This window comes from Sebastes fasciatus, chromosome 11, assembly GCF_043250625.1.
Source record: "Sebastes fasciatus isolate fSebFas1 chromosome 11, fSebFas1.pri, whole genome shotgun sequence".
Taxonomy (NCBI): domain Eukaryota; kingdom Metazoa; phylum Chordata; class Actinopteri; order Perciformes; family Sebastidae; genus Sebastes; species Sebastes fasciatus.
In genome coordinates, this window is record NC_133805.1 from 32,960,770 (window position 1) to 32,980,407 (window position 19,638).

General features: G+C 40.5%; 1 long non-coding RNA gene across 1 annotated transcript in view; it reads left to right on the forward strand.

The window, feature by feature from the left end:
* The first annotated feature begins 3,463 nt into the window (after positions 1-3,463).
* The window catches only part of LOC141777766 (uncharacterized), a 404,619-nt gene continuing 388,444 nt past the window's right edge, over positions 3,464-19,638 (forward strand). The window contains exon 1 of the long non-coding RNA XR_012595966.1: positions 3,464-3,676. This is a non-coding gene — a long non-coding RNA (uncharacterized LOC141777766). The remainder of the gene's footprint in view (positions 3,677-19,638) is intronic.

The following is a 19,638-nucleotide window of genomic DNA, read 5'->3' on the forward strand; positions in this document are numbered from 1 at the left end:
AGCCAAACTAAATGATCAAAGTATACACATCAAAAAGATGGTTTTGTCATTTTAGGTAGTTCTTATCACTCTGATGTATGTCCATGTGCTCATTTTCTGATAAGTTCGATTTTAATTAGTTACTCGATGCTATGAAAAGGGGGTGAGACATCCTGATTGATAGCAGTGGTTCTCTCACGCTAGCAAGCTGCTCGTGATTTGTTCGGGTAGGTGTGTGGGAGGGACCGTTGTACCGCGGCTCCAGCCCTCCGATCACGACTACGCAGACTCTGGCGCCAAATGACGTCAAACGCGCAACATGGCAGCTCCCGTATTCGGGATATTTTGTCTTCACTTCTGTACAGTGGGATGAAGTAGGGACGCGTCGTCCATCTATGAACAGTACGCTTACAGTCTATGCCTTAAAGCTGCATTTATCAAAATGTCTATATTAACCATAAGTCCAGTCATAATGTGTAATACGGTAGAGATCTCTCGTAGTGACAAACCCACAGAGAATTATCGCCTGACTCTGCAGCTCAGTTCTACAGTGCCTATTCGTGTCTTTCAGCTCATTGTTTTTGTTTTACGGCCTACAACTTAACTGTTTTGGTTCACTCTTATCAACCCCATTTCCAGCAGCAGGCATCTGTTTTCAGCAAAAAAGCTCTGATAACTAGGGATGCATACCTACCTTCCCGTTTAAGTTTTGACCAATTTGTTGCTGCACTGAGAAGGTTTACACCTGAATTGTAATTCCTGTTAATTTTGAAGATTTTCTTTGCCAATTTGCTGGTGCACGATTTATTATTTTAATAATTAACAATTCAGTAAATTTGTGTCTATGTATTTATTTGTAACACTTTGTTCTATAAAGTTAGGAAAGTCATGTTTATGTCAAGCCTGATGTTGCCTTACATGTAAAATAATGATCCCAGTCACTTCCACACAGTGAGGCATACAGCTTTTTAATTTAATAACTGGTATCGGATCGATACTCGGTATCGGCTGATACCCAAAGCCCGGGTATCGCCATCGGTATCGGGACCGAAATAATCGGATCGGTGCATCCTACTAATAACCCAACTGTACGTTTCCTGCCCAGCACCAAATGACAGACAATGTTAGCAATTAGCTGGTGAATGACAGTAGAACATCTACAGTAGTAGCTAAAGAGCCATTTATTTCCTTCAGGAGTTGGTGGAGACCAAACCAGTGTTGGACTTACATTGCCAATGTGGACACAGACGCAACTCAAACTGAATGCTAATAATGCTTCATATCTGCTGGATGTGTAACTTTCCTAGCAAGTTCACCACAAAATATGTGTCTACAGCTTGCTGCGCTGCCCCCAAGAGGCCAGAAATAGTGAATGTTTAAACCATTGCAATATACACAGAATCAACAGTCTCCAATGTGACTCCATCTATCATTTTGTTAGATACTGACAATATATGGAAACTGTTTTCAAGAGATGCCATGCTATAGCAGAGCAATGTAAACTAAAACAAGTTCTGTTAGTTTGTGATTGTGGTTAGAACACTCTGAATATGAAAAGTATTACTACTGTGCATTAACTTTCTGTCTGATGTAAGGGGTCACTGTACTTCTGCTGAATAAAACTCCTCAAAAGTGAATTTAATATAAACTCTCTACAACACCACCACTGAAGTTCTGCCAATCCAATTAATTCCACAAATCTTTTATTTTGTTAACTGCCTGTCCAGTTTTCTATAAAACCCTTCTATTTGCTGGCGCCTGGCCAGAAACAATCATTGCTCAGACAGAACAGCTCCCTTCCGCCATTCAAGGACGTCAAGTGCTTCTGGCTCATCATTTTTTTTCTCTTTTTCTCATCACAAAAAGTGTAGTAAGTTCTATACTGTCTTTAATATACGAATCCCTGCAGGAGACTGCATACCTGTTCAATCTCTGATGTATAATTTTGAAGATTCATAAGCCAAGAAGTCAATGTACACTCAGTTCCTTTTCATATATTGGAAAACATATTATCATAGTCATCTTCTGGTCATAAATCGTAAATGTCACAAGACTTAAGGTAACAGTCAGATGTTCCTCTGTAGATTTGCTCTGCTGTCACATGTCAGAAGCCATATCTCAGTGAAACTCACCTGTCGCCGCAAGGTGTTTGTTCAGCGGCAAGTCTGTTTTTGAGAGCAGTGACATAAGAGTGTCAACACATTCACATGACTGATACAGACTGAGGTTTTTCTCCACATAATTCCTGCCATTCTCCACCGTGTCCTGTGCTATTTGATAAAAACAAAATCATTATAAAATAATAGAGGCAGGGCTGCTTGGGAGGCAGATGGATATCATCAGTCGAGTTAATTCTGTGGAAATGGCCAGCTCATATTTTTAAAACCTAGTGCTCACGGTGCAAACTGAAAATGTATCAATGCCAATATATTTTAGGTGACTTTGCAAATCCAACCTATATGCTATCTATCTTTACAGAGGCAGGATTCAACATGACAAAGCCCTTGTCATTGCCCAATTGGCAGCTGATCAGTCCCCTATGCCTATGCATGTTAACCCCCCATGCTCCTTTTCATCTCTTCAAACTAAGCATGACTGAGAGCCTGAAGGTGAGTTTACCTCCAAGGCCTGAAGGTGAGTTTACCTCCAAGGCCTTACTGTAGGAGGGTTCATCCCTAATCCAGAAGAAGTTGTTTCATGCCAAAGGCCCCATTTCATAACAGTTTTTGAAAAGAGCCAGATGAGGTGTTGGATCACGTCCAGGCTGCAACATTCGGTTCTGAAAAGCAAAGCCATTGCGGAAGTGCCTTAAACTGTCATTCTTTCTAACAGCCAGCAGGGGGCGACTCCTCTGGTTGCAAAAAGAAGTCTGATTGTATAGAAGTCTATGAGAAAATGAGCCTACTTCTCACTTGATTTATTACCTCAGTAAACATTGTAAACATGAGTTTATGGTCTCAATCACTAGTTTCAAGTCTTCTTCAATACAGCATGATGTTCATTTAGTAAATTATGGTCCCATTTAGAGTCAAATAGACCATAAAGCAGGGGATGTTTTAGAGTGTTGATACGTTGTGATTGACAGGTCACTACCACAGCTTTGTCCAGTCTGGGTGGGAGTTGTCCATGTTTTTGTCTTAGAACTTTAACCCTTTCACAGTGTGTTTTCAGTTCATGAAAGTTAATTGTAACATTTTGGTCGTCTAAAAATGTCTTATTCAGCGTTCGGTTGTGCTTAGCTCCACCCTCTCGTGTCACTTCTGGTTGCAAAAAAACAAGATGGCCACAACTCAATGGGTGATGTCACAGTGATTTTGTCCACGTCTTATATACAGTCTATGGCCAGTCTTTTTGTCAAGGTCAAAGTCGCAGACCCCCATTTGATTTACCCCCATTTCATTTCAGGGACCTCCGTCTGAGAAGATTGGGGTTTTTAGATGCTCAAGACCAGAATTCTTGTGAGGGCTTTGGTTTAGGACCCAGAAGCAGACACAGACACAGCTGGATGGTGGTTGAAAGTCAGGTGGATTTATTATAATAAAGGTGGTGAGGGCGCTGGAGAAGGCAGGGGACAGGCAGGCTGTTGAGCAGGGTGGAGTAGCTGGAGGAATGAGCTGCGGCGGCGTGAGGATGGCTCGATGGGAGGCTGGCACAACTGGTAGGCAGAACAATCTGGCGAGGACTGGCAGGAAAGCTGGTGTTCTTGTACTGTGGGTTGATTAGGTGATTGTTGACAGGTGCAGAGTGCAGAGTGGAGAGTGAGACCAGGTGCCTGATGAGGAAGCCGCGCCCCTGCCACACCCACAGGCAGGGGAGGGGGAGACCCAGGGGAAGCAGAACACTGAAAAACTACTGGAGTCAAGGCCAGAGACGTGACAATTCTATAGTTGTCAACTAGAGTTGAGGAGATATCGAGGAAGGGAAACCCATGATCACAGCAGTCACTATTATGAGTCTTACTCATGTTGGGCTCATATAGTCGATGAAAGTGAAAATAAACTATTCCCCATTTTTCTGGGGACCCCATGGAACTCCCTCAAGGATCCCTGGTTGAGAACCACTGGTCTATAGTGTAAATCCCAGGGCTGATCCATAAATTGCTGGAGACATTATGTGGCCCCGGAACGCCATAGGAACCCCCTGGGGGAGCTGTAGGATGTGACTTGGGAGAAGATGTTTGGGGCTGCCTTGCTTAGTTTTTAATTCATGATGTTACCTTTCAAGTTTGCCAAAAAGCTCCACCAATTAAGGTTTAACTCAGCCGGTGAGCAAATTTCTGCCTCCAACAGTGCTGCCACTGAGAAAAAATTCTAACAGAAAAAGAGGGTAATGTTCCACACCAACAGACTGGCTACATATTTTGTACAAATGCACGCTGCCTCAGCTTTCACGCTGCCAGCCTTAATACAATACCACCTGTGTCACAACTGTGTCATTTGTTTTTTTTAATTCATGTTTTACATATTTCCTTTGGCATGCTCGTTTCCAGGATGTTTTTTTGCCACTCCTGTAGTCTCAGTGACCAGAGTGGCATTTGCTCACAGTTGCGTGTTCAACAACAATTTGACAGCCTTTGAGAACACATGAAATTTGATTTAGCATACTGCTGGCCTGAGCCTCAGTCTCGCATGCACAACCCCCTCTGTGATATTGCCGACACAAACACACACACACATACACTCCCTGTGAGGCTTTTTACCTCAAGCACCATCTTATTCTAAAAAGGAAAAACCTTTTGTCAACGATGTGTGTTTGCACACGCAGCGCGGCCTCTGTGCATTTCAAAGGGACTGCGTGCATTTCTGCAAACTCAATAGCAGGGATGGTGCTGGGGGATCACGTCTCAGGCCTCAAAGCACTTTGCTACTTGGAAATAATTCAAACAAGCCTGAGCTCAAATGATGTTTTCTATATTTGTTGTGGAGGATAATGATGCCATTATTGGCTCGCTCACACTGTGTAACAATCTATTTCCATTTACTGTTTGCTAGGCAATTGCCACCTCAGTTCGCTTTCTACCAATAGGAAAGCACTTGAAACACATATGACAATCATGATTTGCAATTTAATGACCAAGTATAGCTAAATGGACACTGCCACATTTTGGAAGATTAATTAAATTACTAATGAGAATACACATAATCAATTTGTCCATATGTGTGGAGATCATTTGCTGTACTTCTCAATGCTAGTACTTTAGCACACATTATTCTGAGAGCAGACCTGAAATAGCAAACTTGGTTGCATTATTCAATGTATATTCATTTAGATATATTCTTTTTAATATTTTAATGTTAAGATCTCCTGTGCAAGGGAGGTGGCCGGTGGGGTTGATAGGCCCAGCAGCAAATCTGTGCTCCAGGGTCCCCCTAATGAGGCAACGGTTGGACCAAAGATTTGATTTCCTCTCAGATTGTTGAGGAATGAGGAAAAAAAACACATCTGAGAAAAAAAAAATCATATTTATTTTGTGTAACAGGGATTTTAATTTGCTTTGTTATCCCTTTGATCCTCAAACTATGACCAGTTAGGAACTGAAGCCCCAAAGTAGCATTGGACCAAGCAATTGGTCTACATTTTTTGTGCCCTCAAATCCATTGTTGTCAATGTGTAGAAGGCACGCGCAAAAGTGAGAGCGACGCCATCGCAGCGCGCAAGTGTTCCCCGAGCACATATTTTTCAGGACATGACAGCCGCGTCCCGAGATAAAAACTAGAGATACTTCAACTTTTATTATCAGTCTATGGTGAATATATGGAGGAGAAGTGAATTATTTTAGTGCAGGGCTACCTGATGGAGCTTTACGATCCATCCAACAGACTATTTTACTAGCTTCACCCTTTCTGTCCGAGGACGTCCAACATCTGGTTGAAAGGTCAGTCAAACTGACACAGAGAAATCGAGCAGTAAAGCTACTATGAGGGATTGACGGTGCCGGAAATCCATTTATCTTTGTTTTGACTTTGTTTAGTTTAGTCAGTGAAGCTAACTGCTAAATTACCGCAACTTCATCATCATCACCATCGCAGCGCGCAAGTTTTGGTTGCTCAGTAACGGAAACCTCAAGCACCTCGGATAAAAGGATGGAAGCGGCATGGCTGGCGTTTTTTCCATACGTTTTTAGATGCAACATGTGAGTGCCCCTAAGGCAGTAGAAAACTATGATAAAACAAAGAAAAACTGCAAGTTAGACAGTGTTTGTGTGGTCACATGACCCTCAGCTGACTTATACAAACACAGGCAAATATTAGACATGCAGTTGGAGGCGAAGAGGCATTTTTTACTCTAAGGTAATTGGATTTTTGTATTATTATTATTTAAAGCCTTTCGCTCCTCATGGAGCACATGTCACCTTTACCTTTACATCTAACTTTTCTAATCTTCTAAATGTTAGCGAGTAACTTAACATGCATCCTTCTTTAGTATGTTTAATGTTTACCTCCTGATGCAGCAAACAGGTCTCTGTGGTTATTGTATTTGAAACCGGGCTTACTTTACTGACCTCTTTGCTTATTTTACATTATGCCAAAGCCTACATCAGATGCTCTACTTTTAAGTTCCTGTAGAGCGACATATGACTGCCCCTTTAAGCATCTTCGATGATATTTATGACCTGAGACGTTGTTATTATTCATCTACAGTAGTTTTCCAATACAGAGTTAAGCAGAGTGTTTAGTATGACCTGCTGTACTGTGAGTGACATCATTCATAGGGTGGCATAAAAAACATATAAAAAGCTTGCAGGACAGGATTATTTTCCTGACATCTGAGTAAAACCTGCATGAGACAGGTTCAGGATTTGCCCAGTTAGCTTGGTCCCATATTTTCAGAATATCAATTGAGGCAATAAATGCTTGCTGGGCCATAATAAAGGCTCCAACAACAGAAACAAGCTGCTTCCTCAAGTACAAAATGATTTCATTCAATTCAACTGTCAGCAGTGTGTGACCACAAGGGGAGATTTATTGACACGTATGTTGGCCGGCCTGGGTCAGTCAGTGATGTATGAACTCTTAAATACATTGCTTTTCTTTAAATGTGCAAACTCCTCTGAAGGATTTATTATTCTCGGAGAAAATGATGGCTGGCTACCCATGCATGCTAACAATTCAGTTCATAAAATGCTGTCACCCTCTTAGGGATCCAGTACATGCAGGAGACATGCTGAATCAAAAAAATATCATCGAGAGCAATTGTTGAAGATAATGTTTTTAAAAGCCCAAACAGCAGATGGATGTGGCAGTAAAGATGTGAGAAAACTGTATGTTCAGTGTGTCATACAGCCCGGGATGAGTTCAGATTGTTTTAGGCAGATACAACACAAAACCTTTCTAAATCAAACAGCAAAAATTTATGTTTTATTTATTGAAATATGGACAGTAATCCAAAGGCTTTGGTTGACCACAACCAAATACGCAACACATATTCACTCCTAACTTGTCAAATACCAACGCTTGGTCAGCGGCCCTACGCTTCAAACTATGATGCTCTAGCTACCTCTCTAGTGTCAGTTTTGGACGTGTCAGGGACATCTTTTCAAAATAACCTTCCGTGTTCACAGGAAACATACAGTTTCTGCTCATTACATGCATACAGTCTCAAAATAAACTTCCAATAAGTTTACTTGGTTTTTAGGTTTACTTACACAACAAAACCACTTGGTTAGGCTTAGGAAAAGATTGTGGTTTAGGTTAAAAAATGTACGCTTGTTACGTAACTGCCATTACTTAAGTATGGAACTAAGGTAAAATAATAATAAACGAACAAAACTAAGGTAAAATCAGTCAACGTTGACTTGGTTTCACACGGGACACAAACAGCGATCTCCTGGGTGAAAGTCCTGTGTTTGTTGGACCCATCCGACCTCGACTCCCACCCGCCCTAAGCAGACTTTCATGCTCTTTATACTATATCAGTTGCTCTGATCGTCTAATAATCACACAGATGGGTTTAGTTGAAAGCCTGGTGAATCTCACACAGACGCTAAAGTGTGTGAGTATCAGACGCCGAGGGCCACTGACAAGTTGGGAGTGAGAAGAGTTGAAATAGGAATCCACAACACAATAGCTCAGTTCAAGACAATGATCTTGTTTGGTATCATTTTGACAATCGCAGCACTTGAGTTTGTAAATAAAAATAAAGAATATATTAAAAGAAATGTGACATGCTTTCTTAATCTTCAGAAGACTATGGAGATGAAATAGGACTTTAATTATCTAACATAAATGCCAAAAAAAGTTTGAAGAAAAAGTATCCACTATTTAATCACGTTAAAGCACCCAAGAGTGTTGCTTTTTCTAAAAGTTTCTCAAAAATCATCAGCAGTTTTTCACCAGCAGCCCTCTCTCTCTACGTCTTTTTCTAGAAAGTGAAAGAGCTGCATCATCAGACGTCCTGCGTTCTTTTGGCTCTGCCTCCTCCTCCTCTTCCTCCTCCTCCTCCTCCTCCTCCTCCTGGCTGCCTCTATCTATGGCTCCAGTGCTTCCTCATTGCTCCTCCTTTACTGGCCCAGAGGCTGCAGGATATATGTCTTGGTCTAATTGATGGCTTATTGCCAATTACGTCCACAAGGAGGAACCTCTTGCCAATGTCTCTTCTCTCTCTGAGTCTGTTTTTCTAATCAGGTCATCGGGTGCCTGTTCAGGAGCAGAGGTCTGCAGGACAGCACGAGAAGACTAGACTCAGAATTACTTTAAACTGCAGCATGTAAGCATTTTCTGCATCTAGTGTTGCCTTTGTGAGTTTGTTTTAATTCACTATTGTTGGCACTATATGCAGTGAAAATACCCATTTATCAGCAAAAATGATTGCAATGATTCATGCTCAATGCCAGCGTATAATGCTAATGCAGAAAATAAAGTCAGGCCAAAAGTAGAGGTACAGCTTCTTTAAGGCTACCTAGCCAATGATAGCTCCCAATGGTATGTGCCTTATGCTTTACAGTTCTTATCCTATCTCATATTTAACAAACACTCTACATGTCTTGAAGCATTAGCATACTACCACGCAGCAATGTCAGAGTCTAAAGCTATGATTGGAGCCCAAAAAAATCAGGCCCGACCCGAAACCAAGGCACCAGTTTTGGGTCCGAACCCGATCAAAAACCTAAATTTCCACTGTAAAAAAAAAAAAAAAAAAAAATATATATATATAATTTTTTTTATTAGAAGCTAAAGTCAATTGAAATATTTTCAGTGCGGCATTTGTGACATGATCTCTGTCTTGCGCCTTCCCCTATCGAATGTTCGGCACAGCCCAAAAATATCACAACAAAAAAACAAAGAAAAAACAAAAACACCGGGAATTTGACATGAACTCGACCCGATTCAAGCCTGAGGGAATTTTGAAAAATCAGCCAGACACGGCCCGAACACATCGGGTCGGACCCGATCGGGTTAGGGCAGAAAAAACGCAGGTTAGGCTGAAGGGACATATCTACACATATATGTGCCCTCCATAACTCTTTAACAGCCAGCAGAGTTTCATCATCAGGATAACAGGACATCACTGCTTTAAATACACATTTCTCAACACATGCATTCAGTGATATTTAGAAACTATCAGGTGTTTGTGTTATTGGCTTTCGTACAGTATCTGTTCACATCTCTGTACTGAAACAATAATAACTGTAAAACAGAAGCAAAGACAAATCCTTTGTCCTGAAACACATACTGTTCTGTGTGTTTCCAAAGCATGAGTGCAGGCACTTACAACACACGCGCACACGCACACGCACACGCACACGCACACGCACACACACACACTTTTTTTTTCTGACTGGAATTCATATCCTTCTGTGTTTTGCCTTGATACATAATGGAATGACACAGACATTTCCCCCCAGCTATTTCACACACACGCATCAACAAAACAATGCAAACAAAAGCAGTGTATCCTTGAAGCCCTATCTTGAGGCTCAGCCGACATTACGCTCTAGCTTTTTTCTAAAAACACCATTTGAATGTTGATTCTGGAGCTCTCTGAATCCCACAATTCCTTGGTTTTTTTTCGCCCGTTCTGTTCATCGTGTGTCGCCAAGATAAATGCAGAGAGGCCGGCTTTGTTGCCTGGCGTTTTATCTTAGGAGAATTCTTCAAAACGTTGAGAGCTGTTTATTAAAGTGACAATGATCAATAATGACTGATGTTGTAATTATAGGCAAATAGCAGCGCCGTTTGACGTTGAATTTTAAGCAGGCTGAGGAAAAAACTGCCGAGAGCTACTCCATCAAGAGCATGTTCATCTCCAGCAGCATTTCTTTGTCTTAATTAATCTTCATTTCGAGGACAGATCCGTCTCACTAATGCATTTTTATCATTGCTCACTGTTATACAGTATGCTACTATAAAAAAACATTCAATCAGATGCTCGCTGCTGCACCTGAAGCCAGCGCTGTATGTTTGTTCTGTGCAGGCTTATGGAAAAGTGAATAATATATGTTGCTCTGTTCTAATTTCTCAACACTCGCTCCTTTTTTCTCTCCTCCGGCTCCGTTACTTTAATTGTCTTTCCTCATTTATGAAATTTATTGACGGTTCTTGTGTCTTGCCAGTACATCTGCTGCTGTTTTCAAGGGCAGGCCTCACAAGCCTGATCTCAATGGGACTCATCCTGTTAAATGCTGTATATGTTAGATGTACAAGAATCACAATTTTGACAGGTCTCTTGTAATTAATTGATCCATCACATATACCATGTGCATCTGGATCCAGATCTGTGCCAAAATAGACATAGACAATCATCGGATGCATGTGCCAGATTTTATTAATTCAAGTAAGTGCACTATAATTCATGCAGCAGAATAACTTCAAAAGGTTGTATCTCCCAGTAATTCTTTAAGAAATATTTAAAAAAAAAAGGTATAAAAAATGAATTAATCTAGATTCATACCACAGACCTTTATCTTCCACTGGTTCATGGCCTGATTTCTCACTCAATTTGACTGAGTTAGTTTTCATGTTTTTCAGTCATGCTAACAAACCAACCAAACTCCTGAGTAGAAGGTTCATGTTCAGGTTATTTTGTTTTTACACATAGGTCAATTTGGTTTGCAGTAAAAAGACAAGGTATCCATCGTGTACACACATTTTACAAACACAAACAATAGACAAACATTGTAAAAATGGTCAAGCCCCCGATGAGCACTAAAACCACACAATGAATGCATATGAATAAATAAATAAATAAATAAGCAAGCGTTGCTTTTATAGCATCTGCAGTGTTGCTACAACTTGTTCATCTGAGGGATGGCTGCTGGAACAAAGCTTTTTTTTAATACCACTTTGTACTACACCTTGGGACACTAAACCTCCTACAGTGATCCACTGTAACTGTCTGGTGTACAGGGACCCTGGGTTAAGCTGTGACTCACCCATCAGCGTACTAGACCATTTCACAATCTGATTCAGAGAATTTCTGTTCTTTAAAATGGTCCAGCGGGAACTGAATCCCTATTTGATACACTGGTATGCCTCCTTTCTCACTAACAGAGTTCAAATTGTAAAAATAAATAAAACCCTTTCCACTGCCATCACGACCAACATCGGAGCCCCTCAGGGTTGCGTGAGTTCAGCTATGCTTTTCACCTTTTACACCGATGACTGTCGTACAAATACACCAAATCAATACATCCTAAAGTATTCTGATGATACGGCTATAATATCCCTGTTAAGTCACTCGGACAACCCTGAGCTACACCAACATGGCGTGAACAAAATGGTCGAGTGGAGTGACAGTAATGCTCTTCAGATTAACACAAAGAAAACGGAAGAAATTGTATTTGGTTCACCATCTGATTCTCATAAAGTTCCTATTGTTATTCATAACGAAAAAATCCTGCAGGTATTTTCATATAAATATTTGGGAGTAATGATTGATCATCTGTTATCTTGGAAAGACCACATTGAATTTGTCTGTAAAAAGACAAAACAAAGAATTTACTTTCTCCGCCGCCTCAGGTCTTTTGGGGCGAGTAAACAAATTCTTCTATTGTTTTTTACTTCTGTGATTATGAGTGTCCTGCAGTATTGTTATACTACATGGTACAAGAATTTGTCAACTACTTTAAAGTCAAAACTGCTCCAACAAATGAAAATCTGCTCAAAGATTGTTGGTCAACCCCTTGAGAAACTCTATGAATCAGCCTATCATAATAACATCTTGAGGCTGGCTAACAACATCGTCTCTAACCCCAATCATGTTTTGAACAGTGAATATCAACTGTTACCATCGAATCGGAGATACAGGGTTCCACGATTTAATAAGGTTAGACTGAAGCACTCTTTTTTGCATCAGTCAATCCTTAAACTAAATATGGAGCCTAATCCCAGATCAAATGTGCGTTAAAGGGCCCTGAATATTGTCTTCTGTGATTGTAATGTTTAAATGTTTGTATCCTTGTTTATTGTCTTTGTCCTTTCTGTGATGTTGCAAACGGAGCTGCTGTTATGCAAAACAAATTTCAGACCTGTCTGACAATAAAGTATAAAGTAAAGTATAAAGTATAAGTATAAAGATCAGTTTACAAACTATGACGCCAACAAAAAAGACAAGATTGATTCAATGAAAGCATGATAGAAGGTAAAATGACTTTAAGTAGACCTAGACGTTGGTCGACAATAACATTAATCCTGCGTTAAGTGACTTTCTGGACACTTGAGGGCAGCACAACAAGCTGTAAACCAGTGTTTTAGTCAAGACCACCTAAACCTAGACCATGTCATGACCAAGACCAATTTTATGAGATCAAGACCAAGAACAGACCAGTGCGAGTCCCAGACTGCACATACATACTATAAGTGTGCCATGAGAAATGTCTTGATTAAATGATCAAAAGTGCATTGCAGAGGTGGATTTTATGTGTTTGATTTTTCCCAGTTTTCTGTGAGCAATCACAGTAATGATGTTAATAAATCAGACAATGCACAGGCAATTTACTGATATCACCACAGTTGTGGTCTTGAAATAAAAATCCCGAGTTCTTTTTGTCCGGGACTGAGACAAGGCCGAGAAAAAACTGCGGTCGATCCAGAGACAAGACTTTCAAAAAGTGGTCTTGAGAACGGTCTTGAGTACTACAACACTGCTGTAAACACAACGCTGACATAGTATCATGTTACAAAGGTGATACAAAGAAAACGCTTTAGCAAACAGTGGCTTATTTACACTCTGAGCAAACACGGAGCAACATTATCATTCATCCGGAGACATGTTTCTGTCCACCTGATGAATGTAAGTCTAATATTCAATATGCATTTAGTGCTATTATGGTCTCCACCAACTGCTGAGAAAAATATCTGGCTCTTAGTTGCTAAATGCTCCACTATAGTGTCTGCTCTTTGCTGCTAGGCAGGTAGAGTGTACAGTGAGTTTATCAGACCATTGTCACTGGATACAGCTGCCTGCTGCTGATGGAAACAAGGTTAATGAGATGAGTGGGTTGGGGGAGTAATTCTCCATGAGTTTGTCAAGACTGGCAAACCCATTTCACATTACACATAGTCATTTGATGTATCGATAATATAACAAATATTAATTAGAGCAGCTTTAAAGTCACTTCTTGCTGCCATCATGTAAAGTTATGCAGCTTTTGCCTCTTTCTGTTTTGCTTGGCTGACTTTGGAATGCCTTGCCGAAGGACACTGCAGCAGTCACTCCTGATGGAGGAGACGGAGTTTCCTGTTGACTCTCCACACCCAGCAGCTGAAAACAGCTAACCTGCTGTGGCTGAAAACAATGCTGATGAAGGTGAATCAAAACAGTAAATGTGTGGGCCTTAAAACCAACACAATGAGCTGAAAGACACTAAAATGCTCTGTAGATCTGAGGGAAAGAGTTAGGTGATAATTCTCTGTGGATTTTTCATTACAAGAAACCCCTTTCAGGTTGCACAAAGTAATTTGATCCATTGTTAATAAAAAAATATTGATTAGAGCACCTTTTCTTTCTACAGCTAAAGCCTGAACATAAAATCAAGATTAAAGTAACTGTGAGGAACTTTTAACTGGTTATAAAATAGTTTAATACTGATGCCTCTATATGACCAATATTAGTGAACGAGACCATCAGCAAGAAGATTGTCTATTTCTATATAGTTATTCTTAATGCTTGTCATTGATGGCACAGGGTCGTATTCCGTGCGGAATCAGATGAAATCATCACCAGAAACTCCTTCAGCTTAGTCTCCAGCGGGGCCTCCGGCAGCGACCAGCCCACCGTGGACAGACCCAGATCCGGCTTCGCTGCCGCCTTCGACCTGCAGTTGGAGCTCTGGCGGTATAGGTGAAGAGCTCCTCGCCCGGCAGCAGCGGCTCCTTCTCCGGACAGGAGCACAGCTTCGCCTCGCTGCTCCGCCGGTTCCCGCTGGGAGCAGACACCAACACCACGCAGCTGGAGGACCAGGCCGTATTGCTGGGTCCACTGGGGGGAACCAGGACTGAGCGAGGCAGACGGTCAGACCCTGCTGCAGTAAAATGAAAGGTTTTCAAAAGGGACTCTGGTGCTCGGAAACACTCCTGCTTTTGTCCACAGGGACCGCCAAAATCAACACAAAATGAAAGTTCCTCGTAGTAGCTTTAACCTTGTAGTTGTAGTTGGGAATAGCTATCTGCATTGCTGCCACTAACGTTTTAACTCTTCTTTGTCATATCATTTAAATTACCCAAGCTAATGTGCTATAAAATTCTTGTGATTGGTTTAGCACAGGAGAACATTCTAACTGAAACATATGCAGCGAACAGCCGAGCTGCACACTCTGCCCTCAGCTGAGTCCTCTTGGCACAGAGGAGCTCCGGTGGGGCAATCTGGGGGATTAAGTTCTTGTGATTTCTGTTGGAGGAGAGAATGTTTTTTTGTCTGGTCTCACCATTTTGACTATTTCAACCTTTTCCCTTTAACCTGCTGATTCTCCGGACTCAAACATTCCAACAACTTACTACACACACGGATTTCACTGATCTGTTCCTTCTCTGTGGTTGGTTTTATGTTTGACTAGATGTGACAGCAGTTGAGGTAATATCTCAAGATCCTGAGAGTTAACGAAAGAGGCTGTGAGAAACCCCACTATTATGAAAAATGTAATGTATTTCATGTCCCAACAGCATAACAGTATTCTGTATAGTGTCAGTAGAAACAGATGGGAGAATGAAGAAATCTTAATTGATTGCATATCATCAGACTCATGGCACATCTCAAACTGTAAAAAAAAACAAAAAAACAACAACAACCCTGTCCTCACTTTGTCTTTCTAAAACAAGAATCTTGGAAGAATCCTCTCCACAGACACAAGTGCCAACTTGGCCTTGTTGAATTTGATAATCACCTTTGGTTTCGTGTGAATCTTGTTCCCATTTTTAATTTCTTGTCACCTTAAACTGCCGGCATCTGCTTGTTGTCTTGTTTGCCATCTGTGTTGCCACAATTTGTGAGTCGGAGTGGAAGATACTGAAGCCTACAAAACAAATTTCATATTTCCTCCTCATAAATACCAGAAGGTTGATGTGACAGTATTTTTCCCCAGAGTAGCTCATGTTTACAGTAAATCCCAAAGAAATCCCTGTATGAGGTTTTCATTGCAAATAAACACTACACCATTAACTAGTTCCCTCTCTTTGAGGTATGGTATGAAGGTATGACATTACTGAATTCACTGTAATGAACAAAACCAAGAGCTCAGTCTATTCTTTGAGATGACTATTCTTTGAGTCGGCACAGTGCTAATTTGAGCTAAATGCTAACATCAGCATGCTAACATGCTTACAATGATAATGCTAACATGCTGATATTTAGCAGGTGTAATGTTTACCATGTTCGCCATCTTAGTTTAGCATGTTAGCATGCTGACATTTGCTAATTAGCAGGAGTACAGACAATGGGAATGTTATATGTTTTGCAGATATTTTGTCATAATCCAAAGTATTGGACAAATTAAAATTTTGTTTGCTAGTTATTGCAAGTGATTCTGAGGGGGAAATTAAAGTCTTTACTAATATCCATTGCAGTCCATCTGATAGTAGTTGAGACATTTCGCGATGAAACACAAATGTGAATCTCACGGCAGCACCAAAGTCGGTAGGATTCATCCTCTCGGGGCCCCGATTGTCTGTATATCATGGCTATCCATCCAATAGCTGTTGAGATGTTTCAGTCTGCACCAAAGTGGTGGATCAACAGACCAACTGACTATCTGACTGACGTTGACATTCCTAGAGCCATGCCGCAAGCATGGCTAATGTGACTACCTGGAGAGTTCACTTGGGTAACATGCAATGTCAATGAGGAAGTTGTAAATTCAAAATAGTTGTGCTGTTAAAGCTAAAACGTATTTAGACACAAATAAAATTTGAAGCAAATTTCTGAAATTTCAGCAAAATAAAATGTCAATCAGTTAAAGATCCTTTATGGAATTATATTTGCTGTTGTGACAAGATTACACAATTAACACCAGCACCAGTAACCCTGATGCCTTATGGCATTTTATTGCTGCTTCAGGTCTAAGAGGGGGGGCCAGACATGATACAAGGGGCGCCATCTGGACTCAAATTGGGGAAACCTAAAGCTCCAAACTTTTTATTCTTTGTTGTGGGCTTTTCTTTTGAGTGGAGGAGGCATGACTTGTCTATAGTAGAAGAAGCAGACGCAGGTATCACAATGTCAAGGTACTAAGACTGTCAATTAATTAAATATTTAATCACGATTAATCACATGATTGTCCATAGTTAATCGAGATTAATTGCAAATTTTTTACCTCTTCAAAATGAACCTTAAAGGGAGATTTATCAAGTATTTCATACTCTAATCAACATGGGGGTGAGCAAATATGCTTGCCTTATGCAAATGTATGTATATATTTATTATTGGAAATCCATTACAAACTCAAAAAAATGACAAATATTGTCCAGAAACCCTCACAGGTACTGCATTCAGCATAAAAAATATGCTCAAATCATAACATGACAAACTGCAGCCCAACAGGCAACAACAGCTGTCAGTGTGTCAGTGTGCTGACTTGACCATGACTTGCCCCAAACTGCATGTGATTATCATAAAGTGGGCATGTCTGTAAAGGGGAGACTCGTGGGTAGAACCCATTTTCATTCACATATCTGGAGGTCAGAGGTCAAGGGACCCCTTTGAAAATGGCCATGCCTGTTTTTCCTCACCAAAATGTAATGTAAGTTTTGAGCGTTATTTAGGCTCCTTCTTGACAAGCTAGTATGACATGGTTGGTTCCAATGGATTCTTTATGTTTTCTAGTTTCATCAGTTTCAATCTAGGGTTTCACTCTAGCTTTAAAACTGAGCCCACTACAACCTACTAAAAATCGCAAGTTGTGTTAATGCCTTAAAGAAATTTTCACTAATGTGTTCTTATCACATTAACTTTGACAGCCCTACAAGGAACATTTGAAAAATCCAGCAGCATCTTCTCTTTTTTAATACGCCAAGTTTTCCACTTCAGCCAAATGGGACAAAAAAAACATTTTTGTAATGTTTTGGCTCTTTTTTTAATATGCAAATTGGAAATACACATAAAAACAGATGGATGAAGGTGTACCTATTTTATTCTTCACACACACCTTCAGTGCCTTTTTCTGTTCCGACTGCCTTCTTGGGGCGGTATCTCTTATGTGAAAAATGTCACCCATGCATTTTTATGGGGGGGTATTTGCCATTGATCTAGCAGGACAGGCTCTCTGATGACCCTCAGCTGTTAGTAATCGATGCCAACTGTGGCCTTTGACCTCCGGTGCTTCATCAAAACTCGTCCGAACCACCTTCCACAGATCGAAGCGAACATCAGTGTATTGATCTCTCACTATGCTCGCTCGGTGTCTTTGTTCCTGCCATATTGTTTTTACACACTTACTGAGCTTTCTTCTGTTAAATAACTTTAACATTAGCATTGCTGATCTTTGGCTGTTTGGGATATCACAGTTGCTCTTCTTCCGCAGCAACAGATGAACTCCACGTTGTCACATTATAATGAAGCCACAGATTCTTTATAGGGCAACTTTGGTTTGTCTGCTGTTGTTTGGCAGCTATGACAATGTTCTCTCCCTAATTAGGCTCAGCAGCAAAAGACATTTTCTCCCCCATATCTTGCCAATTATCTCACATTCAGAGCAAAATGTGTGTGTGTGTGTGTATTTGTATGTGCGTGTTTGCTTAAGAGAGTATTTGCACAAAGTTCCATCTGTCCTCTAAGAGTTCCGTATCGCTCATTATAAATAAAAACATTGATTGAATGGAAATTGCGTTTCAGTCATTACTTGACTTTATTGAGACCTTTTTGCTCTGTTAACTAATCAGTGAATTGCTCATTTGACTTGCAGATGACAGCGTCTCTCTGTGTGCTTTTACAGTGAGTGAGCAGACCTGAGGCTGAGTGAGGTCTCATTATATTTGACTTTATACAGAGACGTACGCACAAACCCAGGTGCATGCATGCATGCATACATACATACACTCATAATAAAGCTTGATATGCAGAGTGTCTTCCATTAGCCTAATGTGGTGTAACAATACCACTGTTAGTGTATTGTTGGTGCACCATGTCAAGGCCATCACTTCCTTTACATTTACCTTAACAGACATGAAAGATGTCCCTCATTCAAGCTCTTGTCCTCATTTAAGCCCTTTTTACAGTTAGTAGTGGAAATGATACAAGACATGACGATGCACAGATGACAGTTTTGACGTCAATCCAAAAACAGCTGCCGTACACCTGCTCTTACAGGGCTGCAGATGCCGCTACATATGTTGATTGGGTGCAGTATTATTTGCTAAGTAAACACTTTACATGTCTCTCTGAAACATGAAGATTGATAAACTTTATGGACAAAGGCATTGGATCTCCAATCACCTCCTCCTTCTCCTCCTCCTCCTCCTCCTCCAAAATATCCAGCATTACATCATGAGCGAAATGTTAACAAACCTGAGCTGGGCTCGTGGTTGCTATGGCAACAACATGCACCGACAATGAATTCTGAACCCAAAATGCCTTGCAGCTGTCACTTTGCCACACAAGTATAAATTAAACGCAGACTCAAGATGAGCAATTACTGTATTTACTGTAACCCACTCCATCACTAAGTCATGCTTGATTGCACCTTGTTGTGCAGTTTGCTGCTTCAGCAAAATTGTTGGTGAATCTTGTAGTTCAACATATTCTCATGCAACGGTTCGTATGATATTTTACGAAGAAAGTTATTTCTCCTTTTACGTTCGTTTTCCTACAAATGTTCAGCAACATGTGTCAATTTCTGCTTGTTACATGCATACAGTCTTTTCAAAATAAACTTCTGTCTTCACAGGCAACAACTTCCTTAGGTTTAGGCAACAAAACTACTTAGTTAGGTTTAGGAAAAGATTGTGGTTTGACTTAAAATAACTCCGGAAGTGGCGTAACTTAAGTGCGTAACTTATGTGACAAATAAATCAACGTTGATTTCTGGTTTCACACGGGACACAAACACCGGTTTCCAGAGTGAAAGTCCAGTATTTCTTTTTACAGTGCATTACTTTTCATAGGTATAGGTACAAACAGTTTATGAGACCAGCCTATATAGTTACATATAATATTAAAAGAGACCTATCATACTCATTTTCAGGTTCATACTGGGTTTTTACTAGAGCATGTTTACATGCTTCAATGTCCGAA